The sequence below is a fragment of the Lissotriton vulgaris genome, chromosome 2_1 (assembly GCF_964263255.1).
Source record: "Lissotriton vulgaris chromosome 2_1, aLisVul1.2, whole genome shotgun sequence".
Taxonomy (NCBI): Eukaryota; Metazoa; Chordata; class Amphibia; order Caudata; family Salamandridae; genus Lissotriton; species Lissotriton vulgaris.
The window spans coordinates 1662006485-1662030090 of NC_141687.1; the positions used below are offsets into that span (position 1 = coordinate 1662006485).

General features: G+C 47.8%; 1 long non-coding RNA gene across 1 annotated transcript in view; it reads left to right on the plus strand.

The window, feature by feature from the left end:
• Positions 1-23606, plus strand: part of LOC147733030 (uncharacterized) — a 140100-nt gene that overhangs the window by 86548 nt on the left and 29946 nt on the right. The window contains exon 4 of the long non-coding RNA XR_015308696.1: positions 110-220. This is a non-coding gene — a long non-coding RNA (uncharacterized LOC147733030). The remainder of the gene's footprint in view (positions 1-109; positions 221-23606) is intronic.

Below are 23606 nucleotides of genomic sequence, written 5' to 3' on the forward strand. Positions count from 1 at the left end.
GTTTAGCCTGGAATAATGGAAAATTTGGGCTCTTTGGCATAGCTCATTGTACAGGAGAGTGACGCTGATTGCTCGTGTATCACTCACCTCTGTCTCTTTTTCTGCGCAGGAATGGGTGGTCTTATTGCCCATTTTGCAATGACTGCAGCTGGTGTTCCGTCTTTTTTAACACCTGAGGCCTTGGCTGGAACAATCGTAAGATCAACACTAATCATCTTTGGTGAGTGCCCGCTGGATCAGTAGTCGCCATCCTGCGGCGCGCGAGTAAGAGAAGCACGGTGTGAACTGGTGGAATGAATGTATAAGTGTATGAGGCACCTTCAGTCAGATGTGAGACTCTCAAGGCAGCCTGATTTAAGAGGAAATGTCTCACTACATGGAGCAAGATGCCATTGAGGAAGGGATATCACAGCATTTATTTGTTTAACCCCTTCACTGCGGCGGCTATTCCGCCGCAGTGCTAAGGGGGCGGGGCGGAAGAGCGGTGGGCGCATGCTGGTGATGGAACCGCTCCGTCACCAGCCGCGGTTACGCTGTGCTTATGACGGAGCGGTTCCGTCACGGCCCCGCCCACTCAATAGAACGTTCAGCGCAGGCGCAGAATCCGTGCCGCGCAGGTGTTCTGAGTGGGCTGTGACGGAACCGCTCCGTCAGTAGCACAGCGCGACCGCGGCTGATGATGGAGTGGTTCCGTCACCAGCAGGGGAGGGGTTAATGATAATCTGCTGGCTGACTGGTGGTACACCGTGGTTGTCACAATCTGGCATAAGGGTTGAAGATCTACTATCTGTCAAACAAGCCCCTTAGTGCGGCCCTGACTCGGGGTCTTCACGGCCCCTGCGCCTTTGCTCCCTATGGCACCCTGCATTCAAGGTTACAGCAACTGATGCTGATGGAAGTAACAGATGTGTCGTTCATTGAGGAACTTTGGTCTCCTTGTCTTGTCCATACTCCAAAATGGAAACATATACTAGAATGATTGAGTTGAATTCTTTTTTAAGTGAGGGGTTAATGTCAGCTGCTCAATAGCTGCTTTAAGTACTTGTAAGAATGCGCGTGCAGAGCAGAACCACCCTCTGTTCAGCCTAGTGTCACTGCCCCAGTGTATTTCTGGTGCCTCTCTTTGGCCTTTTATGAAGGGAAATATGCAGAGACCGACTTCACTAGTCTAAGACACAGATCATTTGAAAACAAGCATTTGCAATGCATTAGGCCTCGCTTTTGTATATTAGAGCTATAGGTGTTATAAATGACACCGTTTTTATTAATGTTATTTATTTGCAGTGGAGTGTTATTTTGAAGAAAGTACATGCATACTATAAAGTATGGAAGCGTTTGTGTAAGCAGGAAGCACTGAGGGAGTGAAATCCTATGTAGGACAGTTGTGGGAAAGAAGGGAAGTGACGTGGCAACTTTGTGGGGGAAGGGAACAACCAGCCACGGCCGGCCGGCAGTGGGAGTACCTGCAGGGCGGTGACGTGGGGAGGGGCAGGGGCAGGGTTGGGGGTAGTAATGTATGGATTACGGAGCTTCCCAGGTAAGTAAACATTTAAATAAATAAAACGAATTTCGTTGAGTGCACTGCATCCCCAAATGCGATGCAGTGCGCGCAACGAAATTTGCCGTGGCTGGGAACAACGTATGTAAGCGGCACCTGTGCACATTGTAATTTGTGTGCTTCCAAGGTACATAAATGGAGAGAAAAAATACGACGGCTGCCAACTTTTAAAAATCTATTTATTCACTTTTGTAGCAATGGCAGCATGCCACGCTCTACCTTAATATGTTTAAAGCTAAAGCACGGCATGCCGCAATTGCAATGAAAGTAAATAACTTTTTTTTTTTAAAGGTTTGCAGTCGCAACTTTTCTTTTCTATTTATTCACTTTTAAAGCAATCGTGGCACACCGCCCTTTAGCTTAAGATGTTTAAAGCTAAAGTGCAGCGTGCCGTAATTGTAGCAAAAGTAATTAAATAGAATACAAAAGATGTGTGGCCGAAGCCTTTTTTTGTATTTATTTACTTTTGTAGCAATCACAACACGCTACACTTTAGCTTGAAATGTTTAAAGCTAAAGCATGGCGTGCCGCGATTGCTACAAAAGTAAAGAAATAGAAAACGAATGCAGCAGCCGCACACCTTTTTTTCTATTTATCTACTTTTGAAACAATCGTGGCAGGCTGCGCTTTAGTTTTAAATGGGTGAAGCTGATTAATTAACTAAATAGTGCTCACTAACTGTTAATGAAATCTAGAGAGTAATTACACATATAAGAGGGGCTGTCCTCATGGGAGGTAACAACAGAAGAGATGGAGGTACTACGGAGGGTCTGCTAAGCCTATTCTCAAATCCAGGGCCGGCGCTAGGCATGGACAGTGGGGGCTGCTGCCCAGGGCCCAGTGCCTGTTAACTTGCAAGAGGGGCCTCGCACAGTGCCTTTTAAGAGACCCTGGTATGATAGTGCTGCAATTCTGTGAGGACCAAGGGAGGGGGCCCCCTTCCCTGGGCCTCAAAGTCATTGGTCGAAAGGCCTTCAGTAATCTAAACGTTGCATCTGCATCACAGCGATTAGATGGGTATGTAAAGTGACCTTTTGTGTGAAGTAAACCCTGACCCTGCATGAATGAAAAGCAGGGTGTCCTGCAGGGCTCACCACAAAAGACAGAAACGCATCACAATGAACAGTGCTCCCCTTAAGGTTGCATGCTTTCAAAGACAAAAATACCGGCCAATTGTTGTTTTTTAGGAGTCTGCAAAGGCTTAGACGTTAGATTAAATTGGACTCTAAAATAATAGTATGTATGTAACATGGCTTTTCTGCCTTTCTTTACTTTAACTATTAGTCAGGTACTGTTAATGCATCTCTATAGCATATTTAAAAGTACCTTCTATTTATACCTGTTGTTTGAAGTATATACAGGTAAGGGTTACAAATACGGGCTTTAGGGGTAGAACAACAGCTTGTGGCAGCCTTATTCCCCTAGGATAAAGTAAGAGGGTGAAAGAAGCACAGAGAATGGAGGTGCAGTGCATATAAAGGGAATACGACAAAAGAAAGAACTAAGATAAGAGGTGGGTGTAAGAGAGGATTGAGTAAAAGTACAGCAGAGAGGTGGCAGACAAAGATACTGGGGGCATAACAGCAACAAAGAGCACGAAGCTTGGGAGAAGAGGAGCAGCGAATGCGACAGGCTGAATCAGTGAGAGAAGGTAAGAGTCTGGGCAGAGCCAGCTCTAAGCATGGTTGAAAACATGGGGCCCTGCTTCTGTGTGAAATACCACACTATCAGTCAGTCCACCTTCCGATCACATCACTAATGTAATTTTCAAGGGAGGTGTCTTGACCTCCCTCATCCAAGGGCATGGTGGTTTTTCTGTGGGTACAGGGGTGAGGAAAGGAAGGCAAAGGGTAGGGAAGTGGGCAGCAGTAAAGGCAGCAAATGTGTTGGCTCGCAACCTCAGAAGCAGAGTGTTAGGAGCCGGACAGCACCTCCCTTAACAACCTGCCCTGAAGCCTTGCCTGCCTTTTCTGTTTTGCGTTGCCAATGGCGCCTTTGTTCCAAGGACCAGTTGGTAATTATCAGGTGAGGAGAGGTGGGTTAGGGAAAGAGGAAGAACCCAGAAAAGGCTGATCTGGCAGGGCAGGATTTAGCACAGCTCAGTCCCCTGGGCCTTGAAGCACTGCATCAGGCTGCAGGGTCCAGGTATCCCTGGGCCTTGCTGCTGTTAACCAGTTCTATGTGGTCCAGGGTAGGGGGCACCCCTCTCCTTGGCCTCAGTGCTGTGAAGCCCAGGGGATAAAACTTCCTCACCTGGGCTTCGCTGCACATGGAGTAAATAGTGGAAGTGTAAAACGAGGTACAGGTCCTGGCGTTAGCTCAAAATCCTGAGATTCTGGACAAATCATTACACCTCCCATGCCTAAAAATCCCTGACCTTCTGTAATGGGATTGGTACTTTTGTAAAGCGCTCCAAAGACTTTGGGCTGAGTTTACGTGCGAAGAGCGTGCGAAGAAAGGAACCACAGAGCCATGTCACAGTCCCCTCACATTCTGGCACTATTCTTCATGCATGACGCTTGAACCCCCTGCTGATTGGATGGGTGGAAGAGTGGGTGGATGGACGTGTGAAAGGGATGATGGATGAATGGAGTGAAAGGGTGGGTGGAGTGAAAACGTGGATGGATGAGTGAAAAATAGATGAGTGGATGGATGGATAAGTAAAATGGTGGCTGCAAGGATGGATGGAGTGAAAGGGTGGAATGATGGAATGAAAGGATGGATGGGAGAATGAGCGAAAGGATAGCTAAATGTGTGAAAGCATGAACGGATGAGTAAAAAGGATGGGTGTAAGAATGAACAGATGAATGAAAGTGAGGGTAGAGAGATGAAAGAAAGGATGGATGGATGAGTGAAAGTGTAAATGGATGGACGGATGAGTGGATAGATAAATGAATAGATGAGGGAATGGGTGTGGCTGAATGGATGAGCAGTGAGATTGATGGATGATCAAAAAGAGGGGTGGATGGATGAGTGAAAGTGTAGATGGAGGGATGGATGAGTGAAATTATTGATGGCTAGGTTTGGATATGGATGGGAACATGGGGATGGACGGGCATCCAGAATGGTGAAAGACTGAATGATTGATGAAAGAATGAATAGATGACAGAATGCAAAGGGGAAATTGTGGATATCAGTAGGTGGAAGGGAGGATGCATGAATGTATAGTTATCCAGTATTATGGGTATCTTTCATAGATTCACATGCCTGAATCATTCCCCGTCGTCGGGGTGGGAGTCCCCGGTATATAAAGAAAGTAATGTCATAAAGACATATACATAACAATAGGCCAGAGGCCTCTCATTAGTAACATATCCATGTCCTTTTGTAAAAAGGACTGCACTTTGGCCAAGAGCCAATCAGATCTCACCACCCTCTAGAACCTTCCTGGAAGGAGCCCTAGTCCCTCAGATTTTCTACCGCACGTCGTGCTAAGGGAGTCTCCTCTGAGCTCTGCTCAGTTTTCTCTATATTCTTGGATTTAGCTCCATAATTTACTCAGAACTTCATCCCTGTGAGGAATCTTCTGCCTTTGTCATGACTGACTCTCCAAAGAAAGGACTTTTCAGACCTTGTGCCTCTTGTAGCAAAAAGAGGCTTCATGTGGATGACAGGCATGAGGACTGCCTGTACTGTTTATACCCTGACCATTCAGCTAAAGACTGTAAAATCTGCCGGACTTTTTCAGCCAAAACTCTCAAGGATAGAGAGGGCCGACTGCTGATATGGCTCCAGAGACTTAAGGAAAAAGATCTTCCAGTCTCTTCAGGTGAGAGTGAGTGTTCCATGGGGAGTGTACACTCTACTCCTAAAGGCCTAGAACTTCATCTCCAGGACCATCTGTACAGCCTCCTCAAAAGAAGACGCCCAAGTCTTCAGAGGATCGTTCTAAGGCCACTGCTGTAAAGGTTTCTCTACAAGATCCTACATTCAAGGATCCTTTGACGACATCTTCAGCCCTGCCGGTAACAGTGTCGACAGCCACGATCTCCACTACGGTGGCGCCCTCTATGTTATCGACGTCGACGACTACAACATCCTCGTCGTCGACGGGTAGGTCTGTTCCATCTATTATTGCTTTAAAAAAGACCTCTTCAGCACCACCGTCGACGAGCTCATCGTCGTCGACGAGGCCTAAACCGTTGTCATCGACAAGATCATCGACGCCGACGAAACCGTCTTCGACGACAAGCTCATCGTTGATAAAGTCATCGTCGACGATGTCAGCGCCGACGAAGCCGTCGACGGGCCTGTCGACGGCGAGCCTAGCGAAGACGATGTCGACACCAGCGTCGACGAAGCCGTCGACGACAAAGCCGTCGACGACGACACCAGCGTCGACGAAGCCGTCGACGACACCAGCGTCGACGAAGCCGTCGACGACGACACCAGCGTCGACGAAGTCGTCGACGACGAAGCCATCAACGACACCAGAGTCGATGAAGCAGCCGACGCCGAAACCATCGACGACACTAGCGTCGACGAAGCCGCCACCGACGAAGTCCACCATGAAACAAACATCGTCTCAGTTGACCATGGACATTTCCCCGTCGACGACCAATCCGTCAACGACTGAATCACCTCCATTGAAGTGTATCTATTCACACTTCAGGATGACTGCGCGTACACTCACGCCGGAATTAACATCGCCGAGCAGGGTACAACCTTTTCTCCCAGCCAATATCCTGGATACTGAGGACTCAGATGAGGGCTCTATGTTCCAGCAAGCAGCAAGCCCATCTGAACTGCAAGTCAAACTTCACAAAAGTTCAGACTATGAGGAACAGGAGCAGGAACAGGATGTAGAGTACCAGGAAGAGATCCAGCCTCCACCGCTTCCACAACAGCCTATGGTGTGTCTTCCTGCTTCTATTGTCACAGACCTGCAATTTCTCATTGCAGATTATAAGCAAAGATTCCCGTCCACGGCTCCACCTCAGCCAGTGGTGACACAAGCACCTGCGACTCCTACAGTGGTCACACCGCCTCCTAAATCTCGACCGGCTCCTTTAATTCTCCATTTGGAGCCGTCTCGCTCACGCCCTCTGCCATCCTCTGATGAGGAGGAGGAAGAAGAAGAGGAAGAGTAGCAACGCGAGGAAGGCGAACTTCAGGAGGACGAGTATGATGAATACATCATTTCAGGTCCCGCATCTCCTATACAGGCGCAAGCGGATTCTCCCCCGGAAGACATTGGGGGTTTCCACAACATCGTAGAGAGAGCGGCGTTACGCTTCAGCCTCAAAGTCACTGCAACACCACAAGATTGTTTTCTTTACGATTTTAAAGACCCTTATCAAAAGGCAGTACGATCTATTCCCATCATTGATCACATCTGGGACCAAGGGGAGAAGATAATGCAGACCCCGGCATCTTTGATGCCAGTGCTGCCCAGATTGGACAAAAAATACAAAGCGCCGGACACTGCCCCAGCTTGCCTCATTGGCCATCCGAAGCCTGATTCAGTAATAACCCAAGCGGCGCAACGCAAGTCAAGAAATCCCTCAGCTGTTTTGACTGCGCCGCCAGATAAGGAAGGCCGAAAGCTTGACAATATAGGAAAAAGGTTTTCGTCCATGTCAGCTTTACAGGTGCGTGCAGCTAACTCTTTGGCTCTACTGGGACGTTATAACCGCCAAATGTGGGCAGACGTAGCTCCGTACTTGGGTTCTCTGCAAGAGGAGCAAAAAGAAGAAGTGAGGAAGATTCTCCTAGAAGGCGAGCGCTCCGCCTCAGAGATGATTGATGTGGCACTGGATATCGCGTCCACAGGTTTCCGACAGCTGGCAGGAGCTACAGTCCTACGACGCCAAGGTTGGCTTAAGGCAACGTCTTTTCGGCCTGAAGTTCAAGCCAAGGTGTTAGACATGCCTTATGACGGTAAACTTTTGTTTGGACAACACATCGACGATATGCTTCAGGGTATCAAAAAAGATACGGATACCGCAAGGGCTCTTGGCACTCTACAATATAAAAACCCTTCCTTTCGTGGCTCTAGAGGGAGAGGTCAGTCCTTCAGAGGCAACAGTCAAGGATACAAATCCTCTTACAGCTCAGGCCAGCAATATAAAACCCAGTACCAACAGAGGCAACCGCAGAACCAATCGTCCTACAATAAATCTTCCTTTCGCGGACGAGGGGGGAAAAAGGACACAGGCAGAAGACAATGACCTTTCTCTGACGCAGGTCTCCAGTTTCTCTCCACCTTACAAAGTTGGCGGAAGAATTACATCATTCCTTCACAGTTGGCAACAAATTACGACAGATCAGTGGGTCCTTCAACTTGTCAAATTCGGACATTCTCTGGAGTTTGTGGAACATCCTCCACATACGCCTCCGGTTCCAATGCAGCACAAAAACCTAGCACAAATACAATTGGAAATCTCCCTCATGCTCAGAAAAGGAGCAATAGAAAAAGTTCCCCGATCTCAGATAAACAAGGGGTTCTATTCCCGATTCTTTTTAGTTCGGAAAAAGGTGAAAAAATGGAGACCTATACTGGACTTACGAAACCTCAACCAATACCTCAAAAAGCAATCATTTCGCATGGTTTCAATCCAGGAGGTACTACAACTTCTCAATGCAAACGATTTTATGGTGTCTCTCGACCTACAAGACGCCTACTTTCATATTCCAATCCACAGGAACCACAAGAAATTTCTCAGGTTCAAGGTTGCGGGCAAACACTACCAGTTTCGAGTGTTACCCTTTGGTCTAAAATCAGCCCCACGCATTTTCACCAAGTGTCTGTCTCCAGTAGCAGCATACCTTCGCCAACAACATCACCAAGTATTCCCGTATTGCAACTCTTCAGTGCTCTGGGACTCACACTCAACGAAGAAAAATCTGTTCTCCAGCCGACCCAGTGTATCACGTTCCTCGGAGCTGTCCTAAATACTGTTCAAAGGAAGGCCTTACCTTCAATAGAACGACAAGTGAAACTAAAGACCTTGGCCACCCGGATTCAGTCCAAAAAATCTATCACTGTGCGCCTCTACAAGTCCTTACTAGGGATGATGTCTTCGAACATCCTCTTGAACCCACACTGCCGCCTTCATATGCGCCCACTTCAGGAGGCGCTATCTGCTCAGTGGACTCAATGCAGGGGATCCTTCGACGACGTCGTCCGGATCACTCCTGCCATAGTCCAGGCTCTGGATTGGTGGCGTCAATCTCAAAATCTACGACGAGGCCTATCCTTCATACTTCCAACCTCGCTGCACGTAATAACAACGGAAGCGTCCTTGGAAGGATGGGGAGCGTTTCTTCAGGACCTCCAAATCAATGGGCAATGGTCCCTGGCAGAGAAACGATTACACATAAATCTCCTTGAATTGAGAGCGGTATACCTGGCACTAAAGGCGTTTCTACCCAGGATCAGGAATTCCCCAGTGCTTGTGAGGACGGACAACACCACCACAATGCACTATCTAAACAAACAGGGGGGAACACGCTCTCTATCGTTGTCTCAAGACTCTCAAGAAATTTGGACCTGGCTTGTACAACACAACATTTCCCTACGAGCGGAATATGTCCCAGGGACGGACAATGTCCTGGCGGACTCTCTCAGCAGGCAACGTTCCATGTGCCACGAGTGGGAGCTAGATCGTCATCTTCTCAGCTCAGTATTCGCCCGATGGGGCAAGCCACCTGTGGATCTGTTCGCGACTCGCCACAACGCAAAATGCCAACATTAGGCAAGCTGGCATCCCCAACCAGGATCCCTGGGGAATGCATTTTCGATCAGTTGGTGCAACGTGTATGCTTACGCATTTCCGCCATTTCCCCTGATTCCCAGGGTTCTTCGGAAACTGAAGGCGGAACATTGCACCCTGATCCTAATTGCTCCAGCGTGGCCGCGCCAACACTGGTTCACGGAGCTTCACCTCCTATCACAGGAACCGCCAATCCAATTCAAACCTGTCCCGACTCTCCTGACAATGAACCAAGGTCAAGTCCAACATCCGGATCCAACATCTCTCAATTTGTCGGCTTGGCTCCTGAGTTCAGAGAGTATCAGAACCTAGACATTTCTCAAGAATGCAGGACCATTTTAGCCCGGGCTCGGGCAGAGAGTACAAACAAAACATATTCTCTTAAATGGAAGAGGTTCTGTGTATGTTGTAAAGCAAACAAGATACATCCTTTTTCTTCCACTCCAGCACAAATCCTTCCTTACCTGCTCCATTTAGCGCATTCGGGTCTGGCGCATGCCTCCATTAAAGTTCACCTGGCTGCAATTTCGCGCTTCAGGCGTTCATCGACTGGTTCTACTCTCTGGTCCGAGAGACTAGTTAAACAGTTTCTAAAAGGCCTTTTCAGGACATTTCCTCCGGTGAGAGCTTTACCACCTACCTGGCAATTGAACATCGTCCTTGCTCAACTCATGAAACATCCATTTGAGCCAGTACACAAAGCAGACATCAAATACCTGTCCTGGAAAACCGCTCTCTTGCTGGCGCTCTCGTCTGCAAGGCGGGTTGGTGAGCTACAAGCATTCTCCTTTCAGGATCCTTTCTTACAATTCAAACAGGACAGAGTTATTCTACGAACCAATCCTAAATTTATCCCAAAGGTTCCATCTAATTTTCACTTGAATGAACCTGTAATTTTACGGACTTTTTTCCCAAATCCAGTTTCTGCTGCGGAAAGGTCTCTCCACTCTTTAGACCTCAAACGTTGTCTAAAATTCTACATTCATCGAACAGAACAGTTTCGAAAATCCAACCAACTGTTTGTTGCTTTCAGTAGGCCTAGAACAGGCCTTCCTCTGACAAAACAGAGCATTTCCCGTTGGATCTCAGCAGCAATAACTTTCTGCCATCAACAGGCAAATCATCCTCTGCATTCAAGAGTGAGAGCTCATTCTACCAGAGCTGTCTCTACTTCAATGGCACTCTTTGCAGGAGTGCCCATTCTCGACATATGCAGAGCAGCGACGTGGAAGACACCACACACGTTCACCAAGCACTACTGCTTGGATTCTGAACTCATGAAAGATGCAGCTGTGGGTCAAGCAGTACTTCGTCATCTATTTCACTAGAGGTGAGCCTTCTCTTTCATCCCACCTTCCTACTACATTCTTGCACATTTCTTTATTTCATCCTTTGGAGGTACTTGTTCTGTTTCACAGATGGTATTTTTATATCGTGTGATTTTACATGTTGTACCTACCGAAATGTGCTGGATATTGCTTGTTACTCTGATTCAGGCATGTGAATCTATGAAAGATACCCATAATACTAGATAAGAAATGCGTTACTTACCTGTAACTGCAGTTATCCAGTATTGGTATCTTTCATAGATTCACATGCAACCCACCCACCTCCCCTGGAAGGGCTCACCTTAGTTCTCTCAGTAGTTACTATTTAGCACAGTGCTTACGAAAATCTGAGGGACTAGGGCTCCTTCCAGGAAGGTTCTAGAGGGTGGTGAGATCTGATTGGCTCTTGGCCAAAGTTCAGTCCTTTTTACAAAAGGACATGGATATGTTACTAATGAGAGGCCTCTGGCCTATTGTTATGTATATGTCTTTATGACATTACTTTCTTTATATACCGGGGACTCCCACCCCGACGACGGGGAATGATTCAGGCATGTGAATCTATGAAAGATACCAATACTGGATAACTGCAGTTACAGGTAAGTAACGCATTTCATGCTTAGATGGAAGAGACAAGAGTTCTTCTAGGGAGGGTTGCAATGGCTTGCTTTGTGCCAAAAAGGCTTTGTTAAAAAGTGGGGGATATTTTAATTTAATTTTCTGTCTATCCTGTGTGTGACATTTCTGTATTTTCCTTATGTTTACTTGTGGCATATCCACATCATATGCATGGCATTTTGAATTCCACCCAAAATCTACTTGTAGGTTACACTAGTAATTGTAGATTACAGCCTGTTTTGTTTTAAGTATGGGTTCTAAAGAAAGCCTTCTAGTGTCATGAGCTGTGCTTGTGGTGAATATTGTGCTTGTAGCAAAAGGCAAGGTGTCCAAAATAAATAACTATACTAGTGAAACAAACACACACACCAAGGCTGTCCACTGCCTTAGTCTCACAACTGGCTTCACTAATGGTTCCAGAATAAGGGCATCATCAAACGTTTTTCCAGTCACAGTGCAAGGGATTTATGTGAAACCTGTAACTCTCACCTGCAGAGACTTCCACCAGAGGAGACCTCACGTTGCTTTTTAAATCAAATGTAAGCAGTTTTGCTATTATTTTCTTGCATTCTGGAACTTGGGTTTTCATTTTTCTATCATAAATGCAGTAGTACAATATCCAAATAAAAGGAATAAATCAAATTACGTATAAGTTTGGGAATTGTAAAATCTCACATTTTCAACAGCCTTTTCAGTACAGGGGTGACTTTAACCCTTCTGTGATGCAGCCTCACATGGATGCATGGTGCTCGCGACTACATGCTTTGCTTTGTTTCCACAGAACGCTGCTGCACTTTTAGTTCTAACCTGTGATTTATAAATCTTTCTAATAAAATTGAAAAGGAACATGTATTCAAACTCAACTTTATTTCGCTATATCTGGTTGCATAATTATTATCATAGGGATGCCATTCAAATAAGATTCTGCACTGCTCTGGACCTTTTATCGTGCACTAAACTGAAAAGAATCAGTTAACATTGAGTAAGGAAGTCCATCTTTGTGAGACCTGTGCCTAGCTTTTCCGTTCAGTGTGACAATCCACTTAATACAGCTTTAAAATAGATGAACCTGTTTCATTTGGGTGTTTATCTTTTTATTCATGTGACTGATTTGCACGTATAAGGTCCCTTGGCGGTACCAAAGGAGATTAGAAGTCTTGTGATGTTACTTTCTGTGATTCAGAAAAGGGGGTGGTGATGGACAGAGTATCTGAATTAAGCAGAACACTCCAACCCAGTCAACAGATCAGGGCTTGATCCATCACCGTTTTTTAGCTCACTGCACCATCCCAGCTCAGAACATGGCTACATGCAAATTAGTCTGTCCCTGGCCCAGTGCATCATGGGAGCAGGGGAGACCAAACTACCAAGCCAATTCTTTTACTGGAAAGGAAACAAGCTTCCGGGGACCAGTTTCTGGCATTACAGCCGTCTTTGGCCCGGCTTGCTTGAATCCTGATGGTGCAGTGAGCAAAGGACTCACATCTGAGCATACCCTTCCACGCTTGTGGTGGACAAAACAATTCAGAAAAGGGGGTGGTGATGGACAGAGTATCTGAATTAGGCAGAACACTCCTACCCAGTCAACAGATCAGGGCTTGCTCCATCACCGTTTTTAGCTCACTGCACCATCCCAGCTCAGAACCTGGCTACATGCAAATTAGTCTGTCCCTGGCCCAGTGCATCATGAGAACAGGGCAGACCAAACTACCAAGCCAATTCTTTTACTGGAAAGGAAACAAGCTTCCGGGGACCGGTTTCTGGCATTACAGCCATCTTCGGCCCGGCTTGCTTGAATCCTGATGGTGCAGTGAGCAAGGGACTCACATCTGAGCATACCCTTCCACGCTTGTGGTGGACAAAACAAATCAGAAAAGGGGGTGGTGATGGACAGAGTATCTGAATTAAGCAGAACACTCCTACCCAGTCAACAGATCAGGGCTTGATCCATCACAGTTTTTGAGCTCACTGCACCATCCCAGCTCAGAACCTGGCTACATGCAAATTAGTCTGTCCCTGGCCCAGTGCATCATGGGAACAGGGCAGACCAAACTACCAAGCCAATTCTTTTACTGGAAAGGAAACAAGCTTCCGGGGACCAGTTTCTGGCATTACAGCCGTCTTCGGCCCGGCTTGCTTGAATCCTGATGGTGCAGTGAGCAAGGGACTCACATCTGAGCATACCCTTCCACGATTGTGGTGGACAAAACGATTCAGAAAAGGGGGTGGTGATGGACAGAGTATTTGAATTAAGCAGAACACTCCTACCCAGTCAACAGATCAGGGCTTGATCCATCACCGTTTTTTAGCTCACTGCACCATCCCAGCTCAGAACCTGGCTACATGCAAATTAGTCTGTCCCTGGCCCAGTGCATCATGAGAACAGGGCAGACCAAACTACCAAGCCAATTCTTTTACTGGAAAGGAAGCAAGCTTCCGGGGACCGGTTTCTGGCATTACAGCCGTCTTCGGCCCGGCTTGCTTGAATCCTGATGGTGCAGTGAGCAAGGGACTCACATCTGAGCATACCCTTCCACGCTTGTGGTGGACAAAACGATTCAGAAAAGGGGGTGGTGATGGATAGAGTATCTGAATTAAGCAGAACACTCCTACCCAGTCAACAGATCAGGGCTTGATCCATCACCGTTTTTTAGCTCACTGCACCATCCCAGCTCAGAACCTGGCTACATGCAAATTAGTCTGTCCCTGGCCCAGTGCATCATGGGAACAGGGCAGACCAAACTACCAAGCCAATTCTTTTACTGGAAAGGAAACAAGCTTCCGGGGACCGGTTTCTGGCATTACAGCCGTCTTCGGCCCGGCTTGCTTGAATCCTGATGGTGCAGTGAGCAAGGGACTCACATCTGAGCATACCCTTCCACGCTTGTGGTGGACAAAACGATTCAGAAAAGGGGGTGGTGATGGACAGAGTATCTGAATTAAGCAGAACACTCCTACCCAGTCAACAGATCAGGGCTTGATCCATTACCATTTTTTAGCTCACTGCACCATCCCAGCTCAGAACCTGGCTACATGCAAATTAGTCTGTCCCTGGCAAGTGCATCATGGGAACAGGGCAGACCAAACTACCAAGCCAATTCTTTTACTGGAAAGGGAACAAGCTTCCGGGGACCGGTTTCTGGCTTTACAGCCGTCTTCGGCTCGGCTTGCTTGAATCCTGATGGTGCAGTGAGCAAGGGACTCACATCTGAGCATACCCTTCCACGCTTGTGGTGGACAAAACAAATCAGAAAAGGGGGTGGTGATGGACAGAGTATCTGAATTAAGCAGAACACTCCTACCCAGTCAACAGATCAGGGCTTGATCCATCACAGTTTTTTAGCTCACTGCACCATCCCAGCTCAGAACCTGGCTACATGCAAATTAGTCTGTCCCTGGCCCAGTGCATCATGGGAACAGGGCAGACCAAACTACCAAGCCAATTCTTTTACTGGAAAGGAAACAAGCTTCCGGGGACCAGTTTCTGGCAATACAGCCGTCTTCGGCCCGGCTTGCTTGAATCCTGATGGTGCAGTGAGCAAGGGACTCACATCTGAGCATACCCTTCCACGATTGTGGTGGACAAAATGATTCAGAAAAGGGGTGGTGATGGACAGAGTATTTGAATTAAGCAGAACACTCCTACCCAGTCAACAGATCAGGGCTTGATCCATCACCGTTTTTTAGCTCACTGCACCATCCCAGCTCAGAACCTGGCTTCATGCAAATTAGTCTGTCCCTGGCTCAGTGCATCATGAGAACAGGGCAGACCAAACTACCAAGCCAATTCTTTTACTGGAAAGGAAGCAAGCTTCCGGGGACCGGTTTCTGGCTTTACAGCCCTCTTCGGCCCGGCTTGCTTGAATCCTGATGGTGCAGTGAGCAAGGGACTCACATTTGAGCATACCCTTCCACGCTTGCGGTGGACAAAACGATTCAGAAAAGGGGGTGGTGATGGACAGAGTATCTGAATTAAGCAGAACACTCCTACCCAGTCAACAGATCAGGGCTTGATCCATCACCGTTTTTTAGCTCACTGCACCATCCCAGCTCAGAACCTGGCTACATGCAAATTAGTCTGTCCCTGGCCCAGTGCATCATGGGAACAGGGCAGACCAAACTACCTAGCCAATTCTTTTACTGGAAAGGAAACAAGCTTCAGGGGACCGGTTTCTGGCATTACAGCCGTCTTCGGCCCGGCTTGCTTGAATCCTGATGGTGCAGTGAGTAAGGGACTCACATTTGAGAATACCCTTCCACGCTTGTGGTGAACAAAACGATTCAGAAAAGGGGGTGGTGATGGACAGAGTATCTGAATTAAGCAGAACACTCCTACCCAGTCAACAGATCCGGGCTTGACCCATCACCGTTTTTTAGCTCACTGCACCATCCCAGCTCAGAACCTGGCTACATGCAAATTAGTCTGTCCCTGGCCCAGTGCATCATGGGAACAGGGCAGACCAAACTACCAAGCCAATTCTTTTACTGGAAAGGAAACAAGCTTCTGGGGACCGGTTTCTGGCATTACAGCCGTCTTCGGCTCGGCTTGCTTGAATTCTGATGGTGCAGTGAGTAAGGGACTCATGTCTGAGCATACCCTTCCACGCTTGTAGTGGACAAAACGATTCAGAAAAGGGGAGCGCAGTCACCATTCCCTAGGGCTGTTGTTCCCAAACTGTGCGCCGCGGCGCCCTGGTGCGCCGTTAGTAGCAGCCAGGGGCGCCGCACACAGTGTGGGAAAGATACCATGAGGCCGTGTGCTAAGGAAGCTCAGTTAGAATGTGGGCTCGTAAAAAAGTGTGTATCTTTTAACACCCTACCTTTCAGCCTAAAGGCTGAAAGTGAAGCTTATTCCAGTAAAACCAAAAAACAGCGTGGAGTTACAAATGCCTCCTTCATAATCCGGGAACATGGTTTGGCCTGAGAGTGCAGTGCCACCATACGCGCGTACGTGCTTTCACGTAGCCTAAGCATTCACAGCTATTATTGACTAGCATTATTGCTGCCATGTTCTGCCGCGCCTCTGGGGACCCTCTTCACTACAAGTAGGTAAGAGGGCTGACACTGCTTTCTCATTGACTCTATTTATTTTGGCATGTCGATTTTGAAAGGGACAAAAATAAACAGTTACTGTTTAACAATCTGCAGTGGCCCGCAGTCTCGTCGGACAACAGGACAGCATTCTTAATGAGCACGGCAGCTCGCAGAACAAATGATGCAAACAGGTGCATATGTATGTAATTTCTGGTGCAGTAAAACTTCCTGAGGAACGAGAGTTATGTGGGGGGATAAACACAGACTCGTGACATTTCCAATAAAGAGAGAGATTTAAAAAACTGATACAGATACAACTTCACACAGCACTTTAGTTATTTATGCTGGCTGTTGTTCTCGCACTTTGTTCTTGTGGATTTCATTAACCATATTAGTGACAATAGGAGACTGTAGTCACTAGCTCCAAAACGAGACTGCTCCTCCTTGCAAATCTTCAGTCAAAAAAATTAGCTTAGACTGCAGCAAACTGGGCATCACAGAGGCTGTTAAATCACCCTAGACTGGCCCACATGTGTTTTATTTCTGTGAAGAGGAGTGCGGCAGAGGGATGAGACATGCAGGAAACTAAAAGTGACACCAAGACTTTCAGTCTGAGAAAAGTAGGGCAAGCAGCAGGTGGAAGAAGGAATACACTGGGTAAAACAAAGTGTGAAAGAATCGAAGGGGGAAGAGAAGCAAAGCAGGAGAAGAAACTAAACGGATGAGGGAATCAATAGAACATGCTTTTTTTAGCGGACTTTTTCATAATTGAATGTTTCACAAAGCATCATTAACTGACCATAAAACAGATATAGCAGAGGTTTCAACAATGCAAGCTTCCTTTATGCATAGGACAGGCACACATATAGCTGCTCTTTGGCTCTTTCTTAGATGTTAATAGTGCATTCTTGTGCTTGTATTTTGTCTTTTTTACATTCCTTCATCCCAATTAATTTTAGGGAGAAAACTGGAAGTACTCCCGACGTCGGCCTTACATCCTCCACCGTTAAAAAAATGGTGGGGAGCCACGGCCAACTACCAATTAGGTCAAGGGAGCCACAGGTCAAAAAAGTTTGGGAACCACTGCCCTAGGGTATCTCTGGGGCATATGGGTGTCGCACCCCTGCGCGTCACTGAGAACGGTTCCAACAGAGCCTGAACGTCTGTTCCTCGAGTGTCAGATCCCTAAGGTGATATAGGTCAGAACATGTTGTGGCGTACCTTCACCTCTCTCATTCTCCGGACCTCTGTATACCCTCGCTACCTCCTGCGTAAAAATCTGCAGTTGAGCAGCAAAATAGTAAAGCTCAAAATCGGGGACCGCCAGTCCGCCCTCATCCTTCGGGCGGGTGAGCGTTGCCAGCGCCACTAAACATCTGCCCGATCCCCATAGGAAGGTGGTCAGCTGAGACTTCAGTTGGCGAAAGAAGGATCTAGGTATCCAGACGGGGAGGGTGCGAAGGTAATACAGAAGCCACGGCAGGGCGATCATTTTCAATAAAGAGATGCGCCCAGTGACTGAGAGCGGGAGCGTGGCCCAAAAGGCCATACTGCCCTATAGTGCCCGCATGCATCGGCCCACGTTACCTTCCAGCATGTCTGCAGCAGTGTGGTACACGTATACTCCTAGGTATTTCAGACAGGTGGGCTCCCAGTTAAGCTCGGGTCGGTGGTCGGGCCGTGCTATATCACGTCTCAAAGGAAACAAGCAAGTCTTAGACCAATTGACTTTCAGTCCAGAGAGTTCTCAAAATCGCTCTAGTAGCCTCCCCGCCCCCTGCAGCGCCTTTGTCCCGTCTTCTAGAAATAAGAGGAGGTCATCCGCATACAAGGAGATGAATTGTTGGCCCCCTCTACTATCTATGCCCTTAAAATTTTTACCCGTCCGGCCCTCGGCCGCGAGGGGTTCAATCGCCAAGTCGAATAACAGGGGGGATAGGGAGCAGCCCTGCCTGGTACCCCGCTCCACCGGATATTGGTGTGAAATGAGGGGTCCTATCCGCACTCTTGCCACTGCCGCTGTATACAGGACTCGCGTCCACCCGATATAGCCATCTCCCAGGCCAAATTGTTCCATGGCTCTGTATAGATACTCCCACTCCAGACTATCAAACGCTTTCTCAATGTCTACCGATAGGACTAGGGGCGTCTGTGCTTCTGTATATGGGCTTTCCACCAGACATGTGAGTCTCCTAATATTTATCGTCGTGTTCCGCGCAGGGATAAAACCAGATTGGTCTGTGTTGACCAGGTTAGGCATATGCTGTAGGAGCCTCGCTGCCAGTATTGCACTTAATATTTTGTAGTCCGTGGTTAGCATGGACAGCGGTCTATAGGAGGCCGGGTTGCTGCTCTCCCTCCCAGCCTTTAGTAGCGGTATCACCAGTGCCTCGCGCATACAATGGGGCAGGCAGCCAGCTATCCTGGCTTTGTTATATATCGTTTGGAGTCGCGGTGCTAGCAAGTCCAGGTATTTGCTGGAGAATTCAATGGGCAACCCATCTAACCCCGGTGTTTTGTTGCGGGCCATCCGTTTAACCGCTCCCCTGATCTCTCCCAATTCTATGTCTCTACCCAAGTCGTCCGCCTGTTCCTGGTCCAGGTGCGGTAATTGTAGGTTCTCAAGAAAAGTGTTAATGTCGTTCTCTTGCCCCACTAACGCACTTCTGTAGAGGCCCTCATAATATCCCTGAAAGCTGTTCAGTATCTCCGTTTGGGAGTAATTTATGTGGCCCCCTTCTTCCTCAACAGCCAGTGTCGGGGAACATCGTTTAGTGGGGTTAGCTAACCACGCAAGTAGCGCCCCAGCCTTGTCCCCCTCAACATGGGCCCGAAGCGTGTAGGCTCTGTGATCAAAGCTAAGGAGGCGCTCTACTTCCACTGCTACTGCCTCTCTAGCCAGGCTGACCTCCTCCTGGAGCACGGGGTGGCCCGGTCGCGCCTTCTCTGCTTCTCGCAGCTTGGAATCTGCCTTCTGCAGATCCTCTAATAATACCTTCCGCATGCCCCCGTGTTTCCCTATGCACTGACCCCTAACTACCACCTTAAAGGCGTTCCATTCCATCGCTCTGGAAGACGTGGACCCCTCGTTTTCAGCGAAGTACTGGGTTATCCCCTCCTCCAGCGCCGCGTGAAACACTGAATCGTCCAGTGTCTCAGGCCGCAGCTTCCAAGTTGAGACGCGCAACACCTCAGTTACCCAGTCTAGATTGATCAATATGGGGGTTATGGTCCGAGATTGTTCTGGTTAGGTACTCAGTCCGTGTCACAGTCTGCATTACGACCCGAGAGCACAGAATTGCATCAATCCGGACGTGGAGGTCATGCAGGCTTGAGAAGTACGAGTATTCTCGCTCAGTCGGGTAATGTGTGCGCCAAGCATCCATCAAACCCCATCTCTCTTGCCAATCCAGTCTACCCTTCGTGAGGGGGTGTATGGGGGAGTCCTTCGGTGGTTGAAGGGATCTATCTAGTGTTGTGTCCGCTACTGAATTAAAATCTCCCCCAATCAGGACAGGGCCCGCTAAGAAGTGAGCCAGTGTCCCTGATAGTCCCGTTAAGAAGGTCAGCTGGTCAGTGTTCGGTGCATATATACTACACAGTACTATGTCCCTGCCCCGAAGTCTGCCCTCCACTGCCACATATCTACCCTCAGGGTCTATTATGTGCCTTGTCGCCTGAAACGGGGTGCCCGCCCTTATCCATATCAGAGCGCCTCTAGCGAATGCTGAGTAAGTGGTGTTGAATACCTGACCCCTCCACCTTCTCTGCAGTGCTACCCCCTCCGATTTTGTGAGATGTGTCTCTTGCAGTAGCGCTGTATGCACCCCCCTGCGGACCAAATAGGCGTGTATCTTGTGTCTTCTCGTCATTGTATGCCGCCCCCGCACGTTCCAGGTTATACATCGCAATGTATTCGCGCTAACCATTGTCCCATAGTTCACGTCGCAGCATCAACCTAACTTCTGTTTCATCATGAGTGGTGGTACCCCCCCAACTTGCCCTCGAACCTACTGACATCTTGCCTCCCTTTTGCTCAGGATCCGACCATTGCCAGTAAAATGAAACAACCCTAACAGTTCCCTCTCCCAGCACCCCCAGAACAGGCCCCAATATCAAGCTATCAGTTCCCATCCAAACGTAGTCAATCCTCTCAACTTCCCAACTAAGTCACGGTCGCAACCGTGAGTGCCTTAAGGGCAAACGGTTTGTGGCTTAGGCCGGAAGGCAGCTACGCTGCCCCCCCCGCACCCCACGTGTACTACCATATTTAGCAGCGGTCTTACATCCCGGTCCATGACCCCCGTCTGCAGTACCTTACGGTTCGTAAATGCTCCAATCTTCAGTAATGTCCACTACGCGCTATCCAAACCACATACAGTAAAGGGGACCCATGGGCAGTTTAATGACCAGCTCTGAATACATGCCCACCTAACATTAATCACAAGAGAGTATCAGAGGGTCAAGAGTGAGACAGGCTAATTATCAAAGACAGAGAAGGTGTAGCGCTCCCACTGGCCATATGACTAAGAGGCAAGTGCTGTAAAACATGCCAGATCAAGATCAGTGTCTGGTCTCTGGCTCCCATCAGTCACCACTCGGAACCGCCCTTCATCATTTGGGGCTCCGAGGACCAACACTATACTAGATCTTGGCGTTCTAGCAGAAAGGGGTTAACCTTCCTGTTAGTCAGTAAGTGTTGGTGTTATGGTTGAAACCATATGTGTTGGTAAAGTAACTGACAGGGTTGAAAAAAGGTGTGGTGTGCAGTGCAAGGAAAACCAGGACAAATATAAAAGGGTGAATAAAATTGGTTTTAAGGAGCAAAAAAGTAATTTAATAAGGTATAACTCCTAGCACCAATATTAAAAAATAGCCAAGACAGGGTAAATTTATGACCTGTCTAGTGGTGTAACGTGGTCGACATGTTTCAGCAAAAACTGGCCAATAGCCTTGCTTTCTTCAGGACCTTAAATATACAGCTACTGCAAACAAAGAAACCCAATGTGACAGATAAGTGAAATGTAGTGTAGGAACGACACAGAAAAGTCACCTGAACCTCCAGGTTGTGTCTGTTCCAGATCTCTTCATACAATCAGCAGTGGGCTGAAATAAAAAAGCATGGCGTGAGCTAATCCCCCCATACCTGTCTGAGATACGCCTGTCTATTATACCTCGTGCAATCATCCACATAGGTGTAGTCCATGTCTCGGACTCTGAACAGGCACACTGACCAGATTAGTGTAGAATACAAATCGTGGAAATTGAACCATTTCAAGTTTCACAGGATGCTTTTTACCTGATTAGTAAGAAGTGTACACCTCACCCCGCCTGGCTACGGCTCAGGACTGGTGAAGCACCGCTCTAAAAAAGGTGAATAAATCCAAAAACAAGAATCATCCACCATATCATGCCTGGACTTAATCAATGAGAGCACTTGTCATAGATAGATGCTAGCAATTAGTGTACAGCGGTGGAAGGTGTCATAACCGCTTGTAAACAAAGGATATATCACGTTATTAAGCTGTTGTTACATGCTACCTTCAGTTGTAGGATCCAGTGCCCAATGAGCTGTGCAATAGGGTACAACCATCTAATGTCCACAACCATACAAATAAGACTGCGTGCCCCGTGAATGAAGGACTACCAATACGTGGAACAAAGAACAAAAAGCCAAACAACCCGTTTTAAAGCGGATCGCATGCTGAAGAATGCGTGCTGTAGCTCAGAAATCCAGTTGTAGGATCCAGTGCCCAATGAGCTGTGCAATAGGGTACAACCATCTAATGTCCACAACCATACAAATAAGACTGCGTGCCCCGTGAATGAAGGACTACCAATACGTGGAACAAAGAACAAAAAGCCAAACAGCCCGTTTTAAAGCGGATCGCATGCTGAAGAATGCGTGCTGTAGCTCAGAAAAGTTGACAGATACTGCAGCGCGCACTCACCTATCCGTCGGTACTTCCTAGCGGCATCTGTGCCGTCTGGGGAGGTGCCGGCGGTCTGTTGCTGTAAGGATTATATCACGCCTGCCCTCATTGGTCCCAGACACTCACGTGACGCACCATTCTGTGCGTCATGCGTCCGCGATGCAACGGAGTATCTGATTGGAGCAACGTCTCGGCCGACTGACCAATGACATGCTAGGTCAGTGTAAACACAAACCTGGAGTTAAACCTTCGATAGTAGAAGTTAATTGTTATATTTATTTGTGTTAACGGCCGAAAATCAGGGTGGTGCAGCCGCGCGAGCAGAGTAATGGGCATCATCTTGACAACTGAAGTTAAACATAACTAGCCACAGCAGCGGAATATTTGATCTCGCTCAGGTAACAAGGATAGTTACGACCATATCAAAAGTCATATGGTCATGGTCATTAGTTCGTCATGCGGTAGAGGACATGGAAGGCAAAAAGAATAGTATTGGTATGAATATATACAGCACAGTCTCACAGGGGTGTATCTGCAGGATGAAACAGCTGTCACATTGGCATCAAATATATAGCCCAATTGCACCGAGGTGTGTATGCTAGATGACCAAGCTATTGGGGCATATTAACAAGGTCTGGTTGCCACGCTAAGTTGAATACACATCAAGGAGATGATTCAAAACGAGGACCAGGGAATGTCATCATTCAGCCCCGTGCGGTCGGTCCCCAACCTCAGTACCCATTTCTGTTCTTTCTTATGTAAGAAATCACTCACATTGGTGATATGAGATGGAATGAACGGTTTCTCCAAGACCGTCCATTTGAAAGACGTGGGTGAGTGACTTTGTGTGATGAAATGGTTGGTGAGTTTGGTAGCCTGTCTCCTGCAATTAATGGTACTCCTGTGCTCAGATAGTCGCACCTTTATTTTACGGGTGGTCATCCCCACATACCTAAGCTGACAAGGGCAGGTTATGAGATAGATTAATTTATCGCTGTTGCAGTTCGTGAACTTCAGTTGTCTCCAGGGCCTGGAAGTCCCGATGTCTATCTCAGTTGTTCTGGACGTTTGGGCACATGATTGGCAAGTGCCACAAGGATGGTGGCCAGACACTGGGGGTAGATCCCAAAGGGTACCTATAGCTCTCGGAGTCTCATCAGGGGGTCTGGTGTGTACCATTCTGTCCCGCAGATTGGGTCCCCTTTTAAAGGAAAATAACGGTTGTAAAATGGAATGCGGTCCTGAGTTTAAAATGGACCAGCGTTTCTTAACCGCTTTCTTAATACTGTGGGACAGTGTGCCAAAGGTGTGTACAAAGGTCAGCCTTTCAAGAGGTGCTTTCGGAGTGGTAGGTTGTAAAAGTGCTGCCCTATTGTTGTTGCTGGCACGTTTCATAGCTCGATGTACCAGGCGGGGAGGG